General features: G+C 51.5%; 1 long non-coding RNA gene across 1 annotated transcript; it reads right to left on the reverse strand.

The window, feature by feature from the left end:
• Positions 1–7,285: 7,285 nt before the first annotated feature.
• Positions 7,286–23,808, reverse strand: LOC109449573 (uncharacterized). Its single transcript, XR_002137724.3, has 3 exons — positions 23,572–23,808; positions 11,335–13,026; positions 7,286–8,233 (listed from the first exon to the last, which is right to left on the reverse strand). It is a non-coding gene; the product is annotated as an uncharacterized LOC109449573 (long non-coding RNA).
• Positions 23,809–24,909: the final 1,101 nt, after the last annotated feature.

Consider the following 24,909-nt stretch of genomic DNA (forward strand, 5'->3'; position numbering starts at 1 on the left):
AGCTTGGCATTGGAGTGGGCTGACCTGTCTGGCTCAGGGGCAATGTGGAGAGGAAAATGCAACTGGCAGCCAGGGTGTGGGAAACCTGAAGCTGCAGATGAGATCAGGGCCACTTCTGAGCAACTTAGATTCAGGGGGCTTGCAGATGACATTCTTTCTCCCCCACTTAGCCTAGGGCCAATGACCTTACAAAAGCTCTGCAGGCAAAACCAATGGAGTGTGTGTATGAGATATGTATGTATATATATATATATATATATATATATATATATATATATATATACATATATATTAGGTTGGTGCGAAAATAAGTGTGGTTGTTGCAATTGTTTTTAACCTTTTAAACCGCAATTACTTTTGTACCAACCTAATACATATACTACATATATTTCCATATACATACACACAAACATCTATTCATCTATATCTATATCTATATCTATCTATCTATATAGATAGATAGATAGATAGATAGATATATACACACAAAATGCACACTTTGGAATGCATTTTTGTACACTTCCTTGCTGAGGCCCAGAGAGGTTAACCGACTTGTCCAAAGTCACACAGCAAATAAGTGGCAGAGCTTAGGCCCAAACCTGGCTCTCCTGATACCTAGCTAATGCTTTATAACTTTTGTCTTCCAGCTAATGTTTGAGATGTAGAAAAAGTGAATGTTGCTTCTCCTTTTACAATCTAGCTCCCCATGGAGGTGGGGTGAGGACAAGGCTTAGTTCTTCATCTGGAGTTCTAAATTCTATGAATACATATTTAGTAAAATACTCCTCCAGGCATCTTCTCAAGGGCAGAGACCCCACTATGAGAAGAAAAGAGACATTTGCTGTGTACTTTCCCTGGATGAGGCACGCTCCAGGTCCTGAGAGGGCACACGTGACAGGATTCTCAAAGATCTGGTCAGTCTACTGAAACAAAACGTTCAAACAGAAAAATTAAAGTAAAATAAGCGGGTGGCCCTGAGCAGGTAGGAGTCCACATGAGGCATGAGTTAAGTGTTCACGGTCGTCAGGAGGGACCAGCAGCAGACAAGGCTGGGAGGTCCAGCTTCTGGGAGGAAGATGCACCTGCCGAGATGAGCAGGAGGTGATGGAAGGTGTGGGAAGGGCGTGAAAACAGGCAAGCTGGAGGTGAGGGGCGGTTACACTGGGGGATTCTCGGAGAGCATCCTGCTCCTTGGAGCATCCACTGGTCTTGGAGCAGAAGGACGATGGTTGAAAGCTGTGCCTAAGGGGAAAATTTACAGGCATGATGAGGCCTGAGGTAGGAAATCTAAGGAAGGAGGCTGACCGGGGTATAGGAATGAATTAAGTATTTTCAAAGACGAGATGATCGGATTTGCTGAAGACATGTAAAGGAGAAGGAAGCCCCAATATGAGTACAGAAAGAAAAAGAAGGAGCATTTGGGTGGGGAAACATGAGGACCTCTGGGTAGTCATTGACAGAGGACAGCAGTGAGCTGGGCCAGGTGGGTCCTCTTCTCCCCACACGTAGGGTCTGGGAAGGGATGTAACCTGACAACATGGGCACCGGCAGCTGAGCCGGCCCCAGGTCTCGGTGCCCTTTCCACACTGCCTCCTAGTAGCACCTCCACTCGAGGGACAGAAAAGGACGTGCCATGCTTGCCCTTCCACTCCCTTTCCTGCTCGGGGTGGGAAGGTTAGAGCTCTTCGTTCAGGTAAGGTCTGAAGGAATATCTGAATTTCACTTAAGGGAGCTTGATTGCACCATGCCACATAGGATTTTAATTATTTCAAATCTCTGGGTTCTGAGAGGCCCCACGAGAGCTCTGGGTTGGAGGCCACTGCACCAGCACACGAGATTGATGGCCAAGCAGGCCCACCAGGTTAATGAGTCTGAGGTCGCTGCAGGAGATGGGCATCCATCCGATCGGTGGATATTAAAACGCTCCTAATCATTTTTGCAGGCTGATTCCCTAATGTGATTCCGCGACGTGCCTGAATTTAAGTTCTCATTACCCACTTCCACCCACAGGTAACAGGTCCCGCTCATTTGCCACGGGCAATTTCCTGCCCCATTAGCTGTGAGAATCAGAGGGCAGCAGGCCTTAGGAGAGCAAGGGAGCTCATTTCCCCCTCTTCTTAAAATCACAGTAAAGTAGCCTTTCCTGTAAGACTCTGGGCTTTTGTGAATCCCAGAACCAGGTGAGGGTGCAGAGTGCCAATGCCCGACATTACGTAGCACCCATCAAATGTGGGGAGCCACACCTGCTCACTCTCCCCTCAGTGGCAGGGCCTGGGATCAAACTCTCAAGTCTGTGACAGTAATTTCCTTTTCTTTTTTTTTAACAACCCTCCACACCTGAGCAGAAAATGCGGTCTGCTTTTTCAGGGTAATTTCTCATCCATCAGCTTACAGGCCTTTGAATGGAGTAATAGCACACATTACCTGTCCCCTGAGCCTTGCACACAGAGAAGCCCCCAATGCTGCCATCAGCTGGCTTCTGACCACATGCTGTCTCATGTCATCACCTCTCCATGCACTTTTCTTTCCTCTGAAACCAGGTTAAATAGGGCAGAGACCACATGTGCATTAGCTATCTATTGCTGTGGAACAAATTACCCTACACGTGGCAGCTGAAAGCAACAGCAAGCATTTATTATCTCACGTGTTTCTGTGGTCAGGAATCCTGGAACTCTGTGGTTAACAGAGTCGATTTGTGAGTGAGTAGGAGCCTGGCCTCTTTGTGAAGCCCCAGGTTTAACGCGTGCAGGGCATGGAGCATTGTTTTTGGTGATCAATGTTGAAATGGTGCTTAACAGAGCTGGGTGTGTGAGTTACTCAGTATGTGACATTCTGGAGTGGCTTAGCTGGGTGAGTCTGGCTAGGGTCTCTTAGGAGGGGGCAGTCGAGACATCAGCCAGGGCTCCAGCCCTCTGAGGGATTGACTGAGCAAGAGGATTCATTTCCAAGATGGCTCTCTTGCACAGCTGGCAAGCTGACACTGTGTTGGCAGGAGGTCTCATTGCCTTGCCACTCCTTCCATAGGGTTGCCTGAGTTTCCTCACAACATGGCGGCTAGCTTCACCCACAATGAGTGATCCAGGAGAGGGAGGCCAGAGCAGCAATGTCTTGGAGGTCATGCTCCATCTCTTGTAAAAATGCTGTGCATTAGGCTGGTCAGCCTATTCATTCTGTGAGGGGCCTGCAAGGGGGGATAGGTAGCAGCCGGCAATGGGACCATCTTGGAGGCTGGCTGCCGTGACACCTGATTATTCCGTATCCTTCCTAGAGCCCCACTTATAGTAGGTGCTCAATAAAGGGAGCAGACGTTTGTGAGCTTATTTAATCTTCACATCAGCCCACATCAGAGTGGGCTTTACTTCCCAGAAGACGAAACGTTCAGAAAAGAATGTGCTTAAGATCCAGCAGCGTGGAAGTCTGTCGCTTTTCAACATTCATGCCCTTTCTGATCTACCAAGGTGCCTAGTTTGAGTTAAAAGCTGATTCTTCCTTAATAAGAATTCTGTGATATAGGTAGGGTGGGTGGCATTATGCCCATTTTAAAGAGGAAGGATCTGAGGCCCTAAGAATTTAGCGGCAGGCAGCTGGCACCTGAATTCAGCGCTCCTGTCTTTGAGTCTAATGTTCTCCCACCCAAAATGCTGCCTCTCAGTGAAGTGGCTGGGGGCCTCAGCCTCCCTAGTACTCGCTTCAGAGCTTGGAGGGGGGAGGGGACGCTGTGTCCTTCCCTGGCATGGAAGGTGGTGGGTGGAGAGACAGGGCCTAGCAGAGGGGATGGGCTGGCGGTGACACTTCCTGTTAGCCTGGCTGAGGAGTGAGCAGGGCTGGGGAGGGCTGAGGGCATCTCTGCCCTGATCCACAGCAACAGTAGCTGAGATTCCTTTGTCCCTTTCATGCCAGTCACCCCAGGTCCTTTTTCACCCCTCAGACTTTAAATCCCATAAAGCCCTGGGGACCATAATTATTCCCTAGTAAAAACCCAGGAGGAAGGCAAAAGAGACCTGTCTCTGGACTGCTGTGTCCTCATTTGTCCTCACTTTACAAATGAGGACACGGCAGTCCAGAGACAGGTCTCTTTTCTGTGGGCACCTTCCCCATCCCCCCACCCCCCCGCACTCCCCCTTTCCCTGTTTGGTTTTTCTCTGTAAGGCTTAGCACTCCTGCCAATCTTTCTGTTTCTCTTATTAATGTGTCCCCTGTCCAGTCTCACAGCTAGATGGGACACAGCAGGGACATTTGTCTGTTCTGTTTCTTCACTGTGGGGTCTGGCACTTCACTGTAGGGGCCCCTCACCGAATACTGACTGATGTTTCCTAACCATCCTAGGGGGACACTACGCTATTGCCATTTCACAGGTAACGAGGCTGAGGCTCAGAGACACCCTCTAACCACTCAAGGGGGCCCAGTGAGTGACTGGACGGTCGGGAGGTCCCACCACCCCGCCAAGCTGCCTCTGCAGAGTTACCTATGTGTGATTAGGAAAGGGAGGGGGAGCCTTTCTCTCCTCACTCACAGTGCACCCCACTGGGTGGGGGTACAGGAGTGCCTCCTGGCCTTGGGGACACAGCCGCCCCTCGCGAATGTCTCCACTTGCTGCTCTCCATGCCCAGCTGCCCAGAAATGATTGTTCATGTCCATCATGCTTTAAGGACCCCCCGCCCCATGCCAATCTCATAGCATCAGAGCTGGGAGGGACAGTGGGCTCTTAGAATCCATTTTTCCAGTTTATAGAAGGGTAAACTGAGGCCAGAGAGGGGAAGAGCCCAGTCAGTGTGCTTCCAAAAAATGCAACATTTCAGAAGACTGGACACTCATTTCTGCACCCACTTCCTTGCTCCCCAGAACTGCTATGAATTAGCCCCTCCTCATAGCTCTGGTTCCATTTCCCTCCGAAAATACCTTGCGGCCCACTTGACCCCTACTCCATGGCCCGTCATGGGAACTAACTCGGTGGCTGACTTTGGAAACCTCAGTTTCCTTGTGTATAAAGGAGGAAGGGGGTACACTAGAGGATTTCCAAGGCCTGTGGCTTTCACATAGTGTCTGGGAGGCTGGACCCCTGGATTTACCCATGCAAGCTGGGCCCCTCCCTTCCTCTGTCCCCTCCGCCAGGTCCAGGAGCTTGTAGCTGGTTGAAAGCAGCACCACCTGACTATGGGGGCTGATAATTACCTTGCATGGGAGTCACTCCTCCAGCCAGGGGAACAGGGGGCAGTCCAGGGGAGAAGGGTCTGGAGCTGAGGCTGTGAACCCTCAATCCCCTTGGGATTTGCCTGAGACATGGTGAATCTTCCCCAGTTGTCCCCGAGGAGCAGGGAGGGAATAGGATTAATTCCACAGCCTGGTTCCCAACTGGCTTCTGAGGAGCAATTCTGGGAGAGGTCAGAATTCTGGGTGTCACCAGTCAAGGAGCTGTCAGGAGGTCAGGGCTTTATAACAGCAGGTTTGGTTTGGTGGACGCCCAGTGGCAGGCCCCCTAAGTGCTTTCTGTGCACTAACCCTCCTCCCAACCCTCTGGGGTACGCTGCCCTCTTCATTTCACACGTGCAGCAACCAAGGCCCAAGGAGATCAATTATCCTGCCGTTCCTAGTGGTGGGGCAGGGCCCACACCCAAGGGGTATGAGCTCTGTAGCCGGTGCTGTTCCAGGACGCGGACCCCAGGAGCACTGCCTTCCTTCTCAGTCATCTGGGGGAATGCTTCCAGCTTTTACTTTGGGGTCCTCAGCCCAGGATTGTGACAGAGTAAACTGATGTGTCAGGCTAGTTAATCCTGAGGGATTGCTGCATGTGGGAGTGGTGGAAGCACAGGGACACAGCTGCACTCAGATACACATTCTAATGCACATAAGTATACGCTAGCGTGTACACACACGCACACACGCACACACACAAGCCCACCTGCGGGCCCACCTGACACGTACACGCTTACCTGTAAAGACATGTCCTTGTTCTTGTTTGTGCCAATGTTTACACACAGATGCGTTATTGGCCCCCACGCTCCACTCCACCGGGCTGTAACCCCTGGGAGCCTGTGGATGTCCCTGGTAAAGCCCATTCTGCGGTTGATAGGAAATACGGACCCGGAAAGAAGTCTGGTCCCTTCCCTCTCCCTCTTGGATACAGATCTCCGCAGGGCCCTCCCCTGTGCCTTTCCTGTCTTTCTCCCTCCACGGTTCCATTTCTCCTGTCAGTATGGGCTTCTCCTGCTTGCTTTGAAGGGAGGCAGGAAGGAGGGGGCACTGGTGTTGGGGCCCACTCGGCTCTGCGCTCCACACTGGGCTGGCTCTTATGCTGCCCGGCAGTGTTCTCATTGAAATAGTGTCGTCTGACTGTTGCTATTGATTATGGCAAGATTGTGTGTGGCTAAGAGCTCCTCGGAGCCAACTGGTATATTAAGCAATCATTTCTATAGCAGCTGACATAACTCCCCCGGCATCGGTTTGTCCTAATGGGCTTGGTATTACTCATGTGCTAATTGATTGGGCACGGAGGGAAGAAAAACTAAATTCACTTGTGAGGCGATTTTATGGCAGAGCTCATAACAGAGGTAATTTGCTGAAAATGTTCAGTCCCGCTTCGGTTATGTAAGATCATCTGTGTTCCTGTGTTTTATCTCCTCCGCGCGGAAGGCTGGCCCGGCTGGCTGAGTGCAGGGAGGCAGACTCCCCCAGGAACTGTGCTGACAGCCCAGCTTTCCTCGTCTTCCCAGCAACACTGGCTGCCCTTGGGGAGTGCTGACAATTAGTGCCTTATGCACAACCTTCTCGCCTCAGGGGTGGCTTTCAAAATATCTCAGCTTCTCCTGTTCAAAAACGACTCTGTCTAAGGGCAAAATAGTTATTTTCGGATCAGCCGTCTACTGTTACAAAGCTCTTGTTCAGAAAGGAAAAGGATGAGGGGGGCTTTATTATTATTATTATTTTAGAGAAAGAGTATTTTGCCTGGAAGAGGGAGAGATGGGCGGGCTTGAAGGGCCCCCTCCCTCCCTCCTCTGTCTTCACTCCTCGCCCTCCCTCTCTCCCTCCTCCCCTGTCCTTCTCTCCTCCTAGCCCCCTCTGTCCTCCCCCTTCCTTCTTCCCTCCTCCCTGTCTCCCTCCTCCTCTCTTCCCTCCTCCCCTCTCCCTCTTCCCCTCCTCCATCCTCCCCTCCCCCCTCTCCCTCTCTTCCTCCTCCTTCTTTCCCTCCTCCCTCCCTCCTCCCTCTCTCCTCCTCTCCCCTCACTCCCTCCTCTCTCCCTCACCCCTCTTTCTCTCCTTCCCCCCCTCCCTCCCTGAAGCAGCCTGCCTTAGCACTGACCTCTGGAGGAGACTCAGCCCCTGCCTGCCTCTGTGCTCTGCCCTGGCAGCACCACCTTTGTGCTGCATTGCCATCCTGGAGGGGCAGGAGCAGTAGTTCTAATCCTATCTGCCATGATACCCAGGTGGCCATGACTTTCTCACCAGGGGTGTACAGCTGTGGCTGTCCACCAAGCCAGGCCTGGCTTGGTGTGCTCAAATGGTGTTTGGGTCCCTCAAAGCTGGGAGATCTTCGGAAGCATGGTTGGGGGTCTTCTTCTCAGCTCTGAATTGTGTTTCCAGAAGGGTGGCTGGGCTGCCCTGGGCCACCCTCAGGGTTTCCGTTGTCCTGGAGTGGGCTATAGGATGCCTACTGAGGGAGAGACTGCACGTGCTGCTCTCCCTGAGAGGGAAGGGTGGATGACTGAAACTTCAGCCCGAGTCCATAGTAGCGATTCTTCCTTTTGATTATGACCCAGGGTCCGTCCCTCCAGTGGTGTAAAAGTTGCAGTTGGAGCCACCAGGCTGCAGCGATCCAAGGAGAAAACCAAGATGCTACATCTGTCAGTCTCATTTAAGGCCAGCCATAGAAGCCCCCAGCTGGGCCCAGGTCACTCAGGAGGTTTCACCGCGTCACTGGATCTGTGAGTCACCAAACTGCTAGTGGTGGTGCTGGACTCCAGCACATGGCCAACCAGCTCCTGCCCCACCACTTCCAGGCCTGGCTGCTTCCCAGCACGCAGCCAGAACTCGAACTCAGCTCTCCCGACTTCAAAAGCCAAGCAAGACCTGAGCTCTTCGTCTTCTGCTCCAGCTCTCAGCTCTCAGCTGGTGTCTTTGTTCTCTGGGCTGAACCGACCCGTCACACCATCCTCCAGTAACAGCTGGACAGGCAATATTTTCAGAATTCCAGGGAGGGCCCCCAGTCATTAGCCCCTCTGAGCTCCAGGTCCCTTTCCTAAATGGGGTGATAAATGGTAGTAGACATTTATTGAACACTTACTATGGGCCAGGAACAGTGTTTAGTACTTCGCTTGGTGCACCTCTTTTATTTTATTCCTCATGTGTGGTAGACACAACTGTGACCCCTTTTTCAGACAGGGAAACTGAGGTGACATAGCAAGTAGCAGCCAGTAGGGCCACAGCCTGGCGCTCCCGACCAGTAATATACAGCCTGGTTCTCCATGTGCTTGTAAGCCTCAGAGGAGCTCTAAAGCTTAAGTTCTTTGTAAAGTGTTATGGGGGTGGCCTCAGTGACACCTTAGTCCGGAGATTCTCACCCTTTTGTGTGTGTGGGGGGCGGGGGGTGTCCCAGGGCTCTTTGGGGATGTCTTGCAAGCTGTAAGGGTCTTCCCAGATAAACGCAGATGGGCACGTGTTTGAAGAATTTTGGGGGCTACCTCAGAGGGTCCTGAAATTAAGGGGTCCATTCTTAGGTAAACCATTCCTGGTGGACCCCCATCCTAGCCAGTGTTTTCTTCCATCTGAGTGGGGACGTGGGAAGGGTGCGAGGCAGTTTGACTGTTGGGGTTGAGGAGCTAGGAAAGGTTCCTTAAGGCCACTCGGCCCTCTGGGATGGGTAGGAGGAGGCTTTCTACGGGAGTTTCAACACGACTGCAGCTGCTGGGGCAGGCCCGAGCGGGGCACAGCTCTCCTGTGGGCCTTTTGGCACTGGCCCAGGCGGGTCTAGTGGGAGCCACAGGGTGGAGATGACAGGGAAACACACACAGCCCAGGATTTCAGGGAGACCAGGAGGGGAGGGGCCAGAGGGGAATGTGGGGGCAGCTGGGCAAGGCACTGATTGTATCTGTGTTTGGATTTCCCCATCCCTAATTATCCTGAGATAATTAATAGTTTTAGAATATTTGCCTTGGAGCCAAGAGAGGTGAGCAGTGAACGAGGGAACAGAGGGGTCTGACTGTGCAACTCGTCAAGGATGGGGGCAGTTTGTGAGAGACAGAGGGGGCAACCTCCCGTGTGGGGTGGTCGTGGGGCCTCTGCGATGTCCCTATTCCTAAATGAAAATGACTGGCTTTGCCCCATCTGCCTGAATTCCCACCATTATAGAACATTAGGTCTAGAAAGACAATCTGTTTTTTATAGTATATGAAATGCGAATACCACTGGTGACAAATTTCGTGGATTACAGTGGTCACCACTCGAGGACAAAAGAAGTTCTCACAGAGGAAAGGTGAGGGCACAGCAGCAGAAACAGGGTCAACAGCATGAGCTTGGGGGTCAGGCAGACCCAAGTTGTAGTCTCAACCTCGTGACTTTCCTGTTCAGTGACCTTGGAAAGCCCCCCTGTGCTGTGTGAACCCACTGGGGAAATAAAGCTATGGTGACGGTCCCTACCTCACACTGTTGTGGGGAAGATTCAATGAGGTGATGCTTGTATGGGTTTAGCCAGAGCCTGGCCTGGAGGAAACACTCACCAAGTGTTGCCTCTTATTATTTGGGGAGCAGGAGGGTCTAGGGGATATCTACAGACAGAGGAAGCCCACCTGGCTGACTCACCTGGTCCCCTGCTGGCCCCTCAGAGCGCACCTGTCAGCTTGGCTCCAGTGGGCAGACTTCCTCCCTGAGGTCCCTGGACAGGCGTGAGCCCTAAGGGCCAGCTCACTACAGCTTCCCAGTGTCCTAGTGGTCAGCGTCTAGGCTGAGAGAGAGAAGTCTGGGGCGACTTTCCCAGAGGAGATGGGGCATGCAGAGGGCGGCGTGGGCCAGAAGGGGAGGAAGAAAGGAGTTCGAGGCAAAGCTAACTGAGTGGGCAAAGAGGAGAGAGGGCAAGGCAGGGACTGTTAGTCGTGTCCTTCGAGGCTCCAAGGTGGGCTCTGGGCAGACAGAAGAGTGAGGCAGGAAACGAGTGGCCTGTGGTACTGAATTTAAATAGTGCACAGTAAATGGGCAGACAGAGCCTCCTTCCTAATTGCCACTCCTGCCAAGAATGTAAGTTCTATGAGGACAAGCTTTGTTTTTCACTGCTGTGTTCTCAACACCTGGAACCAGCTCTGTGCACGGTGCTTACTACCGTTTCCCCGAAAATAAGTCCTAGCCGGACAATCAGCTCTAATGCGTCTTTTGGAGCAAAAATTAATATAAGACTTGGTCTTATTTTACTATAATATAAGACCCGGTCTTATATAATATAATGTAATGTAATGTAATGTAATGTAATGTAATGTAATGTAATGTAATGTAATATAATACCGGGTCTCATTAATTTTTGCTCCAAAAGACACATTAAAGCTAATTGTCCAGCTAGGTCTTATTTTCGGGGAAACACAGTATTTCCTGAATGAATGGGTGTGTGTGTGTGTGTGTGTGTGTGTGTGTGTGTGCATGGGGGCGTAGATGCACACAACACATGCGTACAGAGAGAGCAAGTCCCATCGAAGGCAGGAGATGCCCCGAATGTGACCCGGGTCCAGCCACTCTCTGGCAGCTCTGCCAGCAGGAAGCTGGGTCCCCTGTCCCAGAATTGCCCTGCGGGTGGGCAGGCAGGTGCAGCAGCCCTCCATGCACAGCCACATGGTGGGGGAGGTCCCCTTCCTCCTCCTCTTCCCTCCCCAGCCTGGGCCTCTCTGTTGCCTCCCTTTCACTCTCTTGTGCCACTTGCCTGTGGCTCCTTTCCTTAAAGCGCACAGATCCCAGCGGGGCTGACTTCTTTCCAAACTCGCCTTTGGCTCTATGGCTTCTTCCCGGGCCTATTCCAGGGGAGTCATCCTTGAGTGGATGCTGTGTGGGGCTCACCATCTTCTCAGGAGGAGGATCCCTCACTCATAAGTCTCTCCCATGATTGCCCCTTGTGGTTTGGGGAGCACCCCCATAGTCGCACTGCTCCTTCGCCACACCCCACCAGCCGCGCCTGAAGTGCTACATACCTCAACCCCAAGCCGCTGCAGGAGCCCAATTTTATTGCCTCAGCAGAGCCTTTTCCTGCAGGCTCCAGCCCACACAGCGGATGCTGTGCAAACAGACACTTATTCAATCACTGTATTTACATCCTGCTCGTGGTGCCCTCCTGGAATCTCCCAATGTCCGGTGGTGTTGACTTACCTGTGTGTCCTCTGAATGCAGCTGGAGCAGGCCCTCCTGGACAGGTTGGGCTCTGCTCTCTGCAGGTGGAGACTCTAGAATCAGAATCGCACCCAGAGTCTGAAGCACAAGGGGGAAGCTGGCCAAGTGACCCTGGAGTTTGATACTTGACTCTAAAGGAGGCCAAGAGGCTTGGCCCCAGTGGAGTCCCCATTTTCACCCAGCTGTGCAAGTTTGGGGCATTTGTGGGGAAGCCAGCACCCTCAGCTTCAGTGCCACTTCCTTCTTGCTGCTGCTCCCTGCCTGTGGGGGAGGAGGGCTGCACTTGGGGTCCAGGCTTCAGACTGTAACCCTCCACCCGAGCTGGCATTTGCTCATCTTCTAAAGCCATGAGTTAATGGTGGGAAAGTGTTCTGTAAACAGTGGGGGCTGTACAGGAGGCAGAGTGGGTGTTACCACACGGCGGGGGTATGAGCAGTATTGCGCAGGAACCCTGCTCCTTCTCTCTCTCGCCCTCCTGCTGTCATCTCAGCAGGGACTATCACCTCTTATTTGTAAGAAGGTGTTGCTACTGGTGGAGGTTCAAGGAGCTGAGGGCAGCTGATTGTCTTTCAGGATCCTTCCCCAGCAGGGACAGTCCAGGGACCTTAGACACCATCCTCTTGTGGATTAGGGGCACAGGGACTGAGGTGCAGCCCTGGTTTGTCCACTGACCATGGACATCCTTTTCTGGCCCTGTGGTTTAGAAGTGGTGCCTGCCAGGTGGTGCTTGTCAAGGGCGTGGCCTCCTGTGACAGGCTTCTCATGCTCAGACCAGATCTTGTCTAGTAGAATGGCTCAAGGACACCAGCCTTTGGCCCAAGTGGGCTGGGACTTTGAGCAAGTCTCAGACATGCTTTCCCTAAAAGGGGGCAATCGTTAGGGGTGTGTTGGCCTTCAGGTGAGTGACAAACCCCATTGGGCCCCAGCTGAGGGCACAGGGCACAGGGAGCGAGTCCTTGCAGCGTGCCAGGTCTTGGAGACTGGTGGCACCCAGTGGGGTCTGGAAGCCTGCCCATCTGGAATACCCACCCCCACAACACATCCTTTTTCACCACTTTCAAGAACCTTTCCTGATGGATCTTCCCGCTAGAAGGAACCTCTCCCTTTTTCTCTGTGTCCTTGTAGAGCTTAACTCTGTCCGGGAGTTGTTCTATGCACCAGCTGGGGGCCCCAAATCAGAGTGTCTGTCTCAGACCATATCCCCTCTAAGTCCACAGCTCTGCTTTATGCACAGCAGGCACTTCATGACTGTTTGAATGCCCCAGTGACCAGATGCGAGTGATGTGACCACCACAGAAGAAGACGGTGCTCAGAGCAGCTTCACCTCTGCAGTTTCTTGGACCCTGCAGTTTTGCTTGGTATCCTGAAGGCTCTAGAACCGACCCCAGGGGAGGAATGCAAAGCAGGGACAGCTGAGCTGTCACGGTTACTTGGATGCCACCAATGACCTTCGAGGTAGTCAGAGCAGCGGCAGGCTTTCTGCTTCACGGATGAAGAGGTGAGGTTCCTGCAGGTTAAGGACGCCTCCACGACACCCCTCGCCGCAGAACTGGGGCTGGAACCCAGATCTTTGACCTGTTCATAGTAGGGAACGTTTTCATGGACGAGGACAGTGTGGTCCCTCTGGAATCAGGGTCGTGTTACAAGAGCTTCTTTTTAGGACTTTTGTGGCTGTTGTTTAACAAGGAAAACAAAGGAAAGAAAACAAAAATGATCCATAATCCACTACTCAGATAATCCCTGTGATATTATTTTTTAAACAGTAAAATATTCATTTCAGAAAAGTATAAAATAAAATGTAAACGTCTCCTTGCTTCCACTCCAGTCTCTCTCCTAGGTAACCTATGTCAACATGCTTTTTCTAGGAAAAAAACATAAAGCATACATAATAGCACTGTTGTTTCTGAATACTCGTATGTATAACATATTATACTTATTTATGTACACAAAAAGGGTCACTGATACTCATTGTGTTAAGCTTTGCAATCCTCATGTGTGTATTTCTGTATATTTGTTGATTGATATATATCTACATGCTAGCATTCAGAGCTACCTCTTTTTGTTAATGGCTGTATGATAGTCCATTTTATGGTGTTCTATATGTTATCGGACCAGTCCATCACTGAGGAATTGTTTCCAGCTCTTCCTCCGTCAAATCAGACAATGAAAATATCCTAATATCGTTGTGCACAAACTGTATCTTGGCATTCTTCTGGGATTCTCAAGGGGTGCCTATTGAAGCAAAGCTCTAACCTTTGATTAAAAATTATTGGTACTGAAAGCAGAGTTGTGTCGCTGATGTATAATAGTAATTATTATTATATCAATAATGGTAACACATATAGCATTTACTATGTGCTAGACACTTAGACATAGAGCTCGTTTAATTTTCATGGCAACCTGAGAAAGTAGGTACTTGTATTCTCCTCCTTTGAGAGACAAGGAAACTGAGGCACAGAGAAGTGAAGTGACTTGCCCAAGGTCACAAAACGAGTGTATTAGTGTGGTCGGGCTGCTGTAGCCAAGCACCGCAGACGGGGATGCTTCAACACTAGACATTTATTTTCTTAGAGCTTTGGAGGCCAGACGTCTGAGATCAAGGTGTCAGTGGTTATTTCTTCTGAGGCCTCTCTCCTTGGTGTGTAGATGGCCTTCTTCTCCCAGTGTCTTCACATGGTCCTCCCTCTGTGTCTGTGTCCTCATCTCCTCGTCTTATAAGGACACCAGTCATATTAGATTAAGGCCCATCTATATGACCTAATTTTACCTTCATCACCTCTCTAAATACCCTATCTCCAAATATAGGGTACTCACAGTCTTGATACGGGGGTTAGGACTTTAACATATGAGTTTGGAGGGGGACACAATTTAGCCTATAACACCTAGTAAGTGGCAGAAGCAGGATTGAAACCTGGTTCGCACGTCTAGAGTAGTACACCATGAAATTAGCATGGCCAGGAAGGAGCTAGCAGGCCCATGTGAGTGACTCTGGCCCAGGCAGAAATCTCCCCAGGGGGACAGTGTCAGCTCTCAGGGCCCTAGAATAGCAGCCCTCCCACTTGAGCTCAGGTGGCCGAGAAGAGGAGTGATGCAAGTCAGACAAACAGGGCACACTGGGTGGGGAGCCCAGGGTGGGGCAGGCAGAAGCAGCCACACCTAAGAGAAGATGGGTGGTTGAAGGATGGAAAACTAATGACGTGACGGATTTGTGCACAGTGGTAAAAGGGCAGGTAAAAAGGCTGCCGTCAGGAATGGCAATCAAGATGTCAGAGGTGTTGGTGGCCAAGCAAAGTGCATAGTCTTGATTTTTTTTTTTTTACAGCTTTTGTGAGCTATAATTCATGTATCGTACAATTGACCCATTTAAAGGGGACAATCCAGTGATTTTTAGTATAGTCAGAGTTATGCAACCATCACCACAATCAATTGTAGAACATTTTCATCACCTGCAAAAAGAAATGCCACACCTGTTAGCAGACACTCCCCACTCCTCCCAAACCCCACCCCTCCCACCCAGCCCAAAGCAGCCACACATCTATTATCATCTGTATGGATTTGCCCATTCTGGACACTTATATAAATGGAATCATGCAATCTGTGCTCTTTTGTGACCGGCTTCTCTGACTTAGCACAGCATCATCAAGGTTCATCCGCGTTGCACCCTGTCTCAGTGCTTCATCCTTTTTTATGGCTGAGCAGTATTGCAGGGCATGGATACACCACATGTTGTTTATCTGCTCATCAGCTGATGGATATTGGGTTGCTTCCACTTTTCAGCTATTATGAACAATGCTGCTGTGAACACTTAGGTACAAGTTTTTGTGTGGACATACATTTTCATCTCTCTTGGGTAGATACCTACGAGTATCTACCCAGTAGAGCTGAATGGCTGGGTCATGTGGTAACAGTACGGTTCGCATTTTGTGAAAGTGCCAGACTGTTTTCCAAAATGGCCAGACACTCTGGAGTAAGCCTGCTGACAGTGCTCCGAATGGGAAAGACGGGTGTCAAGGGCCAGGGTGAGAAGTGAGTCTGGCCATCAGGCTTGGTTTTTCCAATATACATTGCATGTAAAATGCTTCGACGGGTCAGATCATACAGACAAAGAGGCTTCTTGTTAATTAAAGGAGGCAAGAGAAGGGTCAGATAGCGGACAGGAAGATTTCAGAGTTTCCCCTATGCAGGTCCTTCCCATCCATGCCCTCCATCGTAGGTGCCTTAATCTTGTCTATTTAGGCACAGGCTCAGGGCTGGCCCTGAACAGACATGAGACGGTAACACTCGATGTGGTGTGAATTTTGGGGGATGAGGGAGACAGTTCCACACCCTGAGATGCTCTTTGCCAGTCTCCAAAATCTCATCTCCAGGGTCACAGCCTTTCAAGCCGTAATTAGAAATCAGGCTTCAAATGCAGACTTCCGGGGAGAGAGAATCCGTGCGCACACAGTAAATGATCACTAGGAACAGCCTTCTTCTGGGGTGAGGGCAAGCGGGTGGGGGGCTCGAGGCCCCCCAGGAAGCCATACTTGCTGGGGCCACCCTCAAGTGGGTGGAGCTCTGAAAAAGGCCCTGCAGATAAGTGTGGGCTCTCCCCAGCCCACTATGCCCAGCCACGCCCACATCACCTCCACTAACCAGAGGAGTTTCTCCTTTATTTCTTCCCAGTTCCCTTAAATTCTCAAAGAATAATGCTGGTGCCTTGGCCGAACACGTTCCTTCCAAAGCACAAACAAAACCCCCTAATAAACAAGCAAACTATTCTGCCCCCACACCCTAAAAAAACCCATACATTCCAATTAGTTATTGAATGAGGCAACAAATTGGGTTCAGCCAGATCTGATGTGATAGTTGAATTCTGTCCTTTAGAAGCTGTGCACTTTTGGAGGAGTGAATTCCCCTCTCTGAGCCTCCTGTCCTCTACTGCCTGCCTCATCGTTATTAGCCGGTTCCATGAGATGGTCGATGCACAATGCCCAGCACACAGCAGCATCTCTGTTCTCCGGCCAGGGTTCCATCTTTCTGCTTTCCTTCCATCTGCCCCACCGTCTTGGATGCTGATAACTACTGGATAATTGGCAGGTAGTTAACAACCGGGAAATTGTGGGTCTTTCTCCTGTCTAAAGCACACGTTTTCAGTTTTCCTTCCTTGGGAAAGCTGATGTCCTTTGCCCGCCTGTCTCCCTGGTGGGGACAGCGTCAGTTGTGTCTCTTGGGGACCGGCCTTGCTTCTCTGTCTTCTGCTGATACCCACTTGCAAGCAGAGGAATGCTTTTCTGCTCCCTCACACGCTTCACTAATGAATAATGAAGGAGCCCTCAGACTCAGGCCCTCTCCTCCTGGCTCCCAGCCTCTGATATATTTGATCCTAGATGGCATAATTTTTCACCTAAATGTGAATGTATTTGCGAATTGATAGAAAATAGTTCTGGCTCTGGTGATATAATATAGGGCCGGCCGCCCCATCCTGGCTGCTATTTTGATTGTGACTTAAATGGATGAGGCCATCAATAATTATTTTATTGAACAGGCACATAAAAAATGATGCCGGGCTAAAGTCATTTCCCTGACAAAGCCGCTACTGCATTGTGGGCAGCAGACCTTTGCAGCACGGAGCTCGCTGAGAAGTGCTGCAGGGGCTGTTTCCTCATCCTTTGTCTCCTTCTCTGTGTTTTCCCCCAGGCTCTGGGTGCAGGGGTGAGGCGGACCTGCAGACAGCAGTGGGAAGGGGGAGTCCGACCCCTGCCACCACCCCTGGACTTTGCACAGCAGTTTCTGCATCATCGAATTCCCCACTCAGGGCAAAATGAGTAATATGACCCCCATTTTGCAGGGAGGAGAATGACCTGTGGAGAGATTCAGGGTCTCCACAGAGGTCCCTTCATTGGTCACCTTAGACGGGCCTCCTGGCTCCTAAGGAGTAAAATATCCCGACCGAGCTGATCTCTGAAGCCTCTTTTTATTTGCACTCCTGCTCTTTCCAGTTGTGCTTTTTGGGGGGCAGGATGGCAGCACCTCTCTAGGCAACCAGCTCTGCCCACTGCACCCTTTGCAGGGGAGAACCTTGGGACATGCAGGCTGCTCTAGGACAGACATGGACCAGAGTCCCATAAACCAGGTGCCCTGAGCAGCTCCTCTGCCTGGGGTATATCGTGTCCCCCCGTGTGCACTGAATGCCAGCCTTTGCCATGTCTCCTGGTGCTGGGCAGGGTGGAGTCAGAACAACGTGTGGTCCAGTGGGGACCCATCTTTGTCGGGATAACACAGGGTTTCCTGAACTTCACCCTTTTGCATTCCACCATGACTTTTTGGCTTTATCTATATACCAGCCATTCTATTATTTACTTAATGTGCTTTCTTAAATCAACTAACATATTTAACTTTGCCCATCCAACACCATAAATCCATTGAAGTACTGTTTGATGTAGTCATTCTAGTTTTCCAGTGTACACCAAAATTAAAAGCCCAGCTCAAACAAAAACATGTGCATCCAGGTGACAGTGAGAACCATCTGGTAAGCACCAGGATCTGTGAGCCTGGGTGAGGTGCAAGCTGGCAGAAGCAGAGGTGAGCCGGGAAGGGACAACGCATCACCCATCTCGGCTGCCTCACCCCTCCGCAAACCGGCCTGGCCTGGATCAGCAGAACGTTAGGCTCTTAGGATGGGTTGTCTGTCCCTGTGCTTCCATGGGCTTGGGGTGGCACAGTCTGTGTCGCCAATGTCTGCAGGGCCCTACCCATCCCAGGGTCCAGTGGCATTTGCAACATTCAGTCCCTGATGGCCTCCACACTGACCCATTTTTCTCTCTGGGGCTATAATCTGCTTTCTTTATGAACAAAAGCCATCTCACTTCACCCCATGTCTGCATAGAATGGACCCAGTCTGCCCCCCATCAGCTCAGATCTGGAAAGACAAATACACAAACCTTTGTGTTTTGAGGGCTTATATTGCTAATCTCCACAGTGAAGAGGGGACAGAGAGAACAAACTGGGGAGGGAGCTCTCAGAGGGACGAAGATCCAGAAATCTTAATGTCCTGGACTCCAGCCTGAAATTCTTGCTGGCCTCCCGAGAGTTTCATTCCCTGGGAGGAACTGATCTGGCCTCCTGGGTTGCCCACTATTCCCACCCTTTCCTCTCTTCTCTGAAGACCTGTCTTTCCTCAGAGGCCTCAGGGGCAGGGGCAGTCCAGGCTGGGGTGGGTCCCAGGCTTGGAGCACCTGCTGAACTAGAGTTGCCAACATGACTGGACCTCTGCTGGGGGTGACCAAATGCTTGTGAATTTCAGGATTTTCCCAGAGACCAGGGAACCGGCCTGAGGCCATCTGGTTCCTCTATGACCAGAGTCAGACTCCTGAGCCTACGGGCCAGGTGGGCAGGACAGGAGGGAGAGGTGGGGGCTGTAGCCATCTGAAGGCACTGGAATCAAATGAAAGAAACAGAACCTGAGCGGACCAAAGAAAACTCCTCTGTGGGCCACATCCAGCCAGCGTATGACCTTGGCTTTGAGGATACAGGTAGAGTGCTGAGCGGTGGGGGTCTTAGAGGGCAGGGGTTGGGCTCTGTCCAAGAGATTATCACAGCATCCACACTGGCTGTTTGTCCCATTGGGATGCAGGGTCCCTCCACCCCAGTGGGCGACTCTGTGCAAACTAGGAAAAGGGCCCCTGCCTCTGGGTGGATGCCGCCTGCTCCAGGACACTTGGTTTTGCAAAACAAATATGGCTGCATTTCAGCCTTCATGGAGCTCCTCGCTGGGGCCCTCCCTGTATATGCACAAGCCGGGCAAGTGTGTGCGTTGGCCAGACTTGACTCCTGAAACTCCCAGCCATGTACCTCATGACTTGCCCTTGTTCAAAGAACACAACCTGTCGCTCCACCAACTGCAGGCAAAACCTAAAGTAGAGCTGACATGTGACGGTCACGGGCTGTGCGTCTCAGAGCCACTGGCAGGGATGTCAGGAACCTGCGTCATACCAGGACGTCCGCAGAACCCGGAGGTGTGGCAGCTGGGCAGAGTGGAATGTCACGCTCCTGTCCACTCCCAGGAGCTGGTCACAGCCAGGGTGAGGCAGGGAAGGGAGACTTAGCGCTGCCCCAGGCTGTGGCAGGAGCCAAAGAGAGATGGCCCCGAGGCCTGCCTTCTCCACTCTGGGTGAGCCAGGCTCCCGGTGGGAAACCAGCCTTGGCTCAGAACACAGGGCGCAGCTTCCGCACTGGGACTCGGGTTCTGGGCACGTGGGTGGCAGACGGCTAGCTCTCCCCAGCTCTCAGGTCAGGCCCCAAGGCTGGTGTGGCCACAGTCATGGTTCCAGAGCAGGGATGAATGAATTCCCCCGAGTCTAGCCTTCCCAAGGCCGGGCACTCTGAAAGGCGGGGCTTTTGCTCCCAGACTCGCCCTGACTAATGAACAAGCTGCAGAGGGTCAGGTGACAACACACAGGACACGTCTTCTCTGCAGCAGTCTTCTCATCACTCCCCAGTTCTGTCTCCTTTTTCCTCTTTCCCTGCACTTGTGTGTCTCCTTCCTCTACCCGTCCTCCCGTCCTCTCTTTCTCTTGTCCCTTCTCTTAGTCTCCATCTGTTTCCTCTCTCCTCCCTCTTTATGTCCACGTTTGCTTTTCCCCTGCCCTCTGCTCTCTCCTCTCTTGTCTCCTCAGGGGAGCTGAGAGACAGGAGCAGACCGGCTTTTTGGGGCCACCATCCCTGGCAATCACACTGGTCCCACAGAGACCAGTAACTGCCAGGATCTGTTCTCCCAGTCGGAGTGTGAGTGGCAGAGAGGAAGCCACGTCACAATCACCATGCCTAAGCCTTGGGTTTTCTGCTTCTCCAGGGACGTGGGCACTTGGATGCTGGCCGCCTACAGAAGGGCAGAGCCCTGGGGCCCCAGGGAGTGGCCAAGAGCATGAGAGCATCCCTGGTGGTCCCCTGTTCTAAGAACATGTACATCCATTAAGCCTCCCCACAACAACCCTATGCAACAGGTCCTGTGAATAGCCCCCATTTTCAGATGGGGGAACTAACAAGTATGGAGAGATGACGTGACTTGCCCAAGTCACACAACCAGCATGGGGCCCAGTTAGAACCTGAACCTGGGTATTATGGATCCAGAACACACACTTCTAACCTCTGCTTTTCTACCTCTCACATCCCAATTCTTTGCACCAGCAGGAGGCATTGGGGCAGATGGTGTTCCTTCCCGAACCCCACCCCCGAAAGCCCCTTCCTCTTGTCAGCTGACACAGCAACAACCTCCAGTGCTGGAGAGTCAACATTTTACCCTCTGTTCCCATGTAAACCCATGTCCATATAGGATGGGTCCTTGAGCCTTATTCTGAATTCGGCAGAGAGGGAATACAAGTTTTGGAAACTCAAGGTGGCTGCAGACTGGGAGTGTGGAGTGTGTTTTGCAGAGCAGATCTTCTCAGATCAGGGCTTGCATCAGAATCTCTTAGAGAGCTTGTTAAAACAAGGGCCTTTGTCCCCAGAATTAGGCGGTCATTAAGGAGGACTGGAGTTTGGGAATTTGCATTTCTAACATGCTCCCAGGTCATGATGCTGCAGCTGGGTTGGGGACCCCACTTTGAGGACCCCTGCCTTAGACAAAGGGGAGGCTGGGTCGCCAGAGGCAGGCATTTCCGTCTTCACTGGAAGCCGAAGGCAGACAGGGAAGTTCGGGGTCCCTGAAGGAGCCCGGCAGTGGTTACGCACCCCCTCCTCTGTGCGAGGTGCTCTGGGCGTCTGAGCCCGGCCATGATGGATAGGGCTCATTTGAGCATCGGCCGCACAGTGTGGAAAGCACCTCTGTACAGATCTATCGGATTTTTATTAACCGTTTTACTGTCACAGTTTCAAAATCAATCAAACAGTGTTGCCCTCGGGGGACTCACTGGGGTTTGAGGGCCGGGGCTCCTGGTCTAAGTGCAGCACAGGCTGGGAACAGACCCGCACGGGGGCCTCGGACGTGACCACGAGCTGGCAGTGGTGTCTGTGAACGGTGGGGTCTGTCCTCTCTCTGAACCAAAGCCTCAACCTCAGATCAGAGCTAACTGTACACATGTGTGGATCCTTGAACCAAACCCAAATACGAATTTCTCTTGTGAGTCACTTCCCAAACCTATGTTCAAAACAAAAAAGGGAGGGGGAATGAAAGACCCTTAGCAGAGCCAGTTTAAATCGGAGAAGAATCTCAAATTCTCCACACCATCAAACTAAAACAAAGCTGGGATATCCAAAGCCTTCAACCTGGACATGGGTCAGTATTTCAGTTGGTCTGGCTCCCTGGCTTAACACAAGCTCAGCCCCAGGTGTGGAGACGTGGTGCTCTAAGGTCCGGGGAAAACAAGGCTCTCTGTATTGAATCAAACCTTCCCCAGGGAAGCCCCGTCCTGCAGTGGAGGAGGCTGCATTCCTACCCTCATCTCCTGGCTCAATATGGGAGGCATGTCTGCCCTGGCCTGTCTCCTGAATCAGAGTGTGGGGCCTAAGCCCTGGCCAGCAGCTCAGTAGTGAGGCCCAGGCATGTCTGTGATCCTGGCTGAGGGGCTACAGACAGTCCAGCCAGCTCCTGTAGTGACCCTGATCCACATCAAACCTCCCAGCAGAGGGAAGGAGGAAGGCCTCTCCAAAGCTGGGGGCAGAGTCGGAGCACCAGGGGACTTCCCGTGTCTAAACAGGCCTACAGGCATGCCAGCCTTGCCAAAGGACACGTGTGAAGTAAGTTGTGAGAACAGTGGGTGGATGGGGCGGTATGTTATAAAATGTGTGATTTCTGAGGCCTTGTGCCCAGCGGGGGCCACCGAACTCTGGTGTCTACCCTTTCCTGATCCTTAAGTGTCACCAAAATGTGGCTGCATGGCTCAGAAGCTTCATTTGTGTGAGTCCTGCTACTTGGATTCACCCTTGTTCAAATGCGGTTTCCCTTTCTCCTTTCCTTCCTTCCTTCCTTCCTTCCTTCCTTCCTTCCTTCCTTCCTTCCTTCCTTCCTCTTCCCTCTTTGAATTTCTTTCCCATGCACCTGCATCCACCTGCCTGGCTCCAGGAAAGCCCTGCTCAAAGGTGGAATGGGCCTTGCCTCCCGTTTTGATTGAGAAGTGCTGCTGGGGAATACTACTCAGCCATAAAAAGGAATGAAGCGCTGACACATGCGGCTACGTGGATGAACCTCAAAAACATTACACTGAGGGAAAGAAGCCAACCACAAAAGTCACATGTTGTGTGATTCCAGCTAAATGAAACGTCCAGAACAGGCAAATCCACGGAGGCAGAAAGAGTAACGGTTGCCAAGGGCTGGAGGAAGAGGGAATGGAGAATGACTGCTTAATGAGTATTCGGTTTCCTTTGGGGCTGATGAAAATGTTCTGGAACTAGATAGAGGTGGTTGTTACACAACATTGTGAATGCACTAAATGCTACTGATTTGCACACTTTAAAATGGTTAATTTTATGTGATGTGCATTTTATCTCAATTAAACAAACAAAAAGGACTGCTTGGTCCGTTTCTCCTACCCTTGCGTGTTATCAAGGTGTTTGCAACGCTCTGTTCTAGCAGCTCCGTGAGCTTAGGAACAAAGTGTGCGTGGGCGGGGGTGGGAGGGTGGGGGGTATTAGGCACTGACTCCAGAAGACCCTGACAAAAAGTACCTGTAAGTTTGGGGGAGTGGGGTTCTTCTGGCATCATAGATATATGTACTGGCCTCAGGGAGGCTGACCCTGATGGAAAGAGAGATGACACAGGTACCCAGATTTGAGCAAAAGAGGGAGGGAGGAGAGGAGGAGGGGACCCCTAGGATCCAGAAGGAAGAAATGCACATTTGATGAGCCTCTGTGCCTGCTGGATTATCCCGGACTAGGCGCTTTACACTCAGGGTCTCATCCAGTTGCATCCTGAAAGTTGTTGTGCGCGGTAGGTTTCGTGTTCCTACTTTGCAGAGGAGGACGCCAGTTAAGCAAGAGGAAGTGGGTACCCAAGGTCATGCGGCTAGCAAGTGGTGGTCTGGCCCAGAGACTCTTCTGTTGGCCCCGGCTACTCTCACTGGGCCCCCGAGGAAATGACGCTGCTCTCCATCTGGGTGGCCCCACAAGGGTTGCTCCCACAGCCCCGCCTCGGCCTCAGTTCAGCCCCAGTCTGTTCCCTGATGATGGAGTCCTCAGGCTGACCTGCCCACCTGCACACCTAGACTCCCGGCTTTCCCCCGTCTGCTCTCCAGGACTCACCACACAGAGGGCCAGATGGTGGTTGTTTCAGATAGCTGGACCACAGAATGGCAGCTGCCTCCAGCCGCTCTGAAGCTGTTCACCCAGAGGGCTGGTAGGGCCTGAGCCCTGGGCCTCTGGAAGAGCTGGCCGATTTCATCTGGGCATTCTTTGATCAAGGGTGGATCAGAGGCTTGCTGTGTGGCAGGCATCACGCTGGGTATTAGAGATGCAGCGATAGGCTCAGGGCCTTCTACCTTCTAGGGCAGCGACAAACAATAAAGAGGAAGGAATAGGTCATGCAAATCAATGTCAGGTGGTGATAAGGGGAACTGAGCAGGGTTGGGGAGAGGACTAGTGGGGAGAGGGAGAGGAAACATTAGATGGCTCGTGGAAAGCCTTTCTGAGGAGATGGTGTTTGCACAGAGACCTGAATGAAACTAGGGGAAGAGCATTCCAGGCCGGATTAGCAGGTGTGCGGTCTTTGGGCAACCAATGAACTTGGTCGGTTTAAGGAATAGCAAGGAAGGCTTTGTGGCCGGAGAGGAGTGAGCAGGAGCTAGGAGAGACCAGTGAAGGCACCTGGGGGAGAGCAGGAAAGGGGTGCCTTTGATTCCCCCTTGATGGGAGACTCGGGAGGTGAGCAGTGACCCCCTGACCGACGTACAGTTTACAAGGACAGTACCAGCAGCTGTGTGGAGAGTAACTTGCAAGAGAAGCAGGGGGACACTGTTCTTTCCCTATCGTCCCTTTGGCCCTTTGGGTCCTGAAGGGTTTGCAGCCCTGGAGGCCGTGAAAGAGGTAACAATGTTTGTGGTGATTAGAGCACAGCTTCTGAGTCCAGCGTGCTGGGTTCGAAGCCCTGCTCTGCCACTTCTAGCTGTGTGACCTTGAGCAAGTCTCTTAACCTCTCTGTGTCTCTGTTTCCCCATCTGCAAAGTTAAAAAAATAATCCCTCATAAGGTTGTTGTGAGAATTAAGCGGTAGAACATGGTACCACAGCACTCAATGCGTGCTAGCTGTTATTGTTACCTTTGGAAGGTGCAAAGGCTCCTGACAGGAGACTAATGAGCTAACATGAGGTTCTATCACTAGTCCTGCCTGGGTCCAAGTGTAAAAAGAGGATCATTAGCATATCATTAAGGCTCCCCTCCAGCTTTAACACTGAGATAATTGGAACCAATATCCCTAGCATACAAAAGCAAAAGCAAAAGATTAAATACCTATAATGCCAGGAAATACCACGTGGTTGTCACATTCAAACTTTCCAATAATCCAGTGAGAGAATTTTGTTCCTTTCATGGCTAAAACCAGTGGTTTTATCTTTTTCTTCAGGCATATTAGTATTACTTGCTCACC

This window comes from Rhinolophus sinicus, chromosome 3, assembly GCF_057876585.1.
Source record: "Rhinolophus sinicus isolate RSI-liver-muscle chromosome 3, RSI-T2T, whole genome shotgun sequence".
Lineage (NCBI taxonomy): Eukaryota > Metazoa > Chordata > Mammalia > Chiroptera > Rhinolophidae > Rhinolophus > Rhinolophus sinicus.